General features: G+C 40.3%; 1 long non-coding RNA gene across 1 annotated transcript; it reads right to left on the bottom strand.

The window, feature by feature from the left end:
* Window positions 1-843: 843 nt before the first annotated feature.
* On the bottom strand, window positions 844-1,839 carry LOC123074905 (uncharacterized). Its single transcript, XR_006436060.1, has 2 exons — window positions 1,640-1,839; window positions 844-1,165 (listed from the first exon to the last, which is right to left on the bottom strand). It is a non-coding gene; the product is annotated as an uncharacterized lncRNA (long non-coding RNA).
* Between the last annotated feature and the right edge of the window lie 1,760 nt (window positions 1,840-3,599).

Below are 3,599 nucleotides of genomic sequence, written 5' to 3'. Positions count from 1 at the left end.
TTTGCTAAATTATTGAATTATTGTTCTCCTTATTTGACATTTGTATATCTTGACCATCTGGATGTTCTTAGACAATTCGGCATTACTTACAAAGATGATGGATAACAACCGTATAGTCCAGATTGTATATATATTGTATGCCACATGTAGGGGAGGATAGTGTATTAGTTGGTTGGAAATTGAAATCATGCTTATCTTGTTTGTCCTCTACGTGATCATTTTAATCAAAATCTACATAATATAATTTCTAATCAGGTAAACAAATACTACTTCTCGATTGACATGAGCATATTCCCTCTACTCCATGTGTAGCACCCAACATGTTGTGTCTATGGTACTCCCTCTGCTTACTTTTGCTCCGCATATTAATTATGTCTTAAGTCAACTTTTGTGAAGTTTCTATTAAAAATGTCAACACCTACAATATCAAATAAATATAATATGAAAAATATACTACATGATTGATCTAATGATATGTATGGTGGGTGATGGTATTTTTTATAAACATAGTCAAACTATGATGTTTCTTGTACTGCCATGACAGATGATGCATAGATCAAAAGTTTTTCCCGTAAAAAAATATGACTTAAAAGACTCCCTATTGTGCAAAGAAAAAAAATAAAGAGAGGAGGGAGCACCATGTACATACTATAGTGACAATAATCTAATGGCTGGTTAAACTATATACTGAGGCCATCTTTGGTTCATAGGATAGGAATTACATAGGAATAGGAAAAGTATAGAAAATGAGGTGCATGCATCCTAAATCCTATGAAGTGCTCAACCATAGGAAAAGAAAATTGAATGCCGTTTGGTTCACAGGATGGGAACACACATAGGAAACATAAAGAAATAATATTTTACTTTGAAGCAACTAGCCGTTGCCTTGGAGCAACTAGCCGTTACACACATGGCTGTAGGCATCTCTCCTCTATATATATCAACCGATTATGGAGATCAAAATACACAGCATACGCATATATCTCATCTTCTGTTTGTGGTTAGCTAACCAAAGAAGGACCCCCTCCAACAGCTTCTAGCACGGACAGCAACCACTGTCCTGATGGTGACCAATATTTGGATGTGGTATTGTAGTCCTTTGACTGAATTCATGGTCATCAAGTCCTTGACTTCCAAAGTCTATCATCCTGCCTTGATCATCCATCTGAAGAAACTAAATTGTACTATTAGTGGGGCAAGAAATTAATTATTAAGACAAATAATGGGACTAGTGAGATGGTAAAATATGTATTGTTACTTGTTACATTCTTAAGATGTATAGGTTATATATATGCAGCGAGTAGCAATGGGATTATGTATGGGTCAGAAGCAATATTTCCACGGGCAAATGGCAGCTCACAGTGAGTTAAAGTTAGTCTTGCCCAGGTTCCACTCACGGGCTCGCTCCAGCATTGTTCTTTACAATTCACTGCAGATTGGGCAACGTGATGCTGATTCTAATTAGAGCGTCTAATTTTTTAGGCCCTTTCCTCAAAGAAAAAGATTAGGGATTGGGGCTGGACTAGGGAATCAAATACGGAAAATTTCTATGGGCATCTCGTACACCAAACTATACTGGATTAATTCTCCATTAGCACCAGATCTGAATACGAGAAGAGAAAGCAAGATGGATCCATACCTGAAGAGATCTGCGGCAGATGGATGCCGCTGGAGCTTGAAGGCCGGCTGGTCGGCGGTAGATGCTCTCCAGCTTGCCGATGGTTGCTGCTCGCCGTCCGGATGTGGCCGCGTCGCTCTGCCATCTGCTGCCGTCCTCGCCGCCGATCGGTCTTCAAGTAGGAGCTGTGGCGTTCTGTGTCAGACGAGGGGATGGATGGATATGGTTCGGTTTTGTTTCTTTTCCCCCCTCTCTCTATTTCTACGCGGGTGAGCGGCGGGAGCGAGAAAAAAAATGCGAGGGAACAGCTGCCGACGCGCGCGTCGTTCGCGCCAGGAAGTTTTTCGGACCTCTTTTTTGTTTTCCTGTGAAACGTGAAGGAAAGGAAGAAATCCTGTACAGGAATAGGATGCCATTCATCTTTAAATCCGCATGTCCAGAATTACTTCTCTAATCTGTTCTCTTCGGAAGTTAATCAAACAGATCCAATATTGTTAGAAAAAGTTCATAGTAAAGTGACTGATCAGATGAACAATATGTTGATGGCTCCTTTTACTGCGGAAGATGTGCATAAAGTTGTGTTAAGTATTGGAGATCTAAAAGCGCCAGGGCCGGATGGGTTACATGCTATATTTTTTAAAAAGTATTGGCATATTCTTGGGAGTGACATCACTCATGAAGTCTTACATGCTATCAACACATGCCAAATCCCTACTGAGTGGAATGATACGTCAATTGTGATGATCCCAAAGGTGGATGCACCTGAACTGGTAACTCGATTTCGGCCTATCAGTCTTTGTAATGTGTTTTACAAAATTATCTTCAAAATGTTGGCTTCCAGATTGAAGAGTATATTGCCTGAAATTATTTCACCTACCCAGAGTGCATTCGTTCCTGGTAGATTGATCACCGATAATATGCTTATTGCCTATGAGTGTATCCATAAAATAAAGAATACGAGGAACAGTCTTGCTGGATTGTGTGCGGTCAAGCTGGACATGCATAAGGCTTATGATAGAGTAGAATGGATCTTCTTGAGAAATATGATGAGGAAATTGGGATTTCATGAGAATTGGATTGATTTAATGATGGCTTGTGTGAGCTCAGTAAGATACAAAGTAAGATTTAACTCACAGGAGACGGATATATTTACCCCTACAAGGGGTCTCAGGCAAGGGGACCCCCTCTCGCCGTACCTATTTTTGATTTGTGCAAAAGGTCTTTCTAGTTTATTACAGTATGAAGAAGAAGTTGGTGGCATTGATGGGATCAGAGTGTGCAGGAATGCACTGTCAGTTTCACACCTCTTATTTGCTGACGATTCTCTTATTCTCATGCGAGCAGATGTGTTAAATGCAACTTCCTTACGGCAAGCACTAGAAACCTACTGTGAGAATTCGGGACAGATGATCAGTGTGGGTAAATCGAGCATCTTTTTCAGCCCAAATACTAATGTGACCATGAAAGCTGAAATTTGTCAAGAGTTGGATATAAATACGGAAGCCTTATCTGATAAATATCTCGGCCTACCTACCATGGTTTGTGCTGACAGAAGTGACTGTTACAAACATCTCCGTGACAGGGTTATGCAGAGGATAAAAGGATGGATGGAGAAACAATTATCCACGGGTGGCAAGGAGATCTTATTGAAGGCCATTGCTCAGTCTATACCAGTATTTGCAATGTCAGTTTTCTGTCTTCCTAAAGGCGTTTGCAAAGAAATTACAGATGTAATAGCTCAATTCTGGTGGGGTGATGAAGAAGATAACAAGAAGATGCATTGGTATTCTTGGTGGAAGCTATGTTTCCCAAAGAGTGAAGGTGGGATGGGATTTGAGATTTATATTCGTTTAATCTTGCTCTCTTAGCGAAACAGTGCTGGAGATTGATAACGAACCCGGACTCGCTTTGTGCTAGGATTTTAATGGCAAAGTATTACCCAAATTGTGATATTCTCCTAGCAGGGCCGAAAAAGGGATCT

The sequence above is a fragment of the Triticum aestivum genome, chromosome 3D, assembly GCF_018294505.1.
Source record: "Triticum aestivum cultivar Chinese Spring chromosome 3D, IWGSC CS RefSeq v2.1, whole genome shotgun sequence".
NCBI lineage: Eukaryota > Viridiplantae > Streptophyta > Magnoliopsida > Poales > Poaceae > Triticum > Triticum aestivum.
Note: the sequence above shows the minus strand (reverse complement) of the source record. Positions and strands in the feature narration are given on the sequence as shown.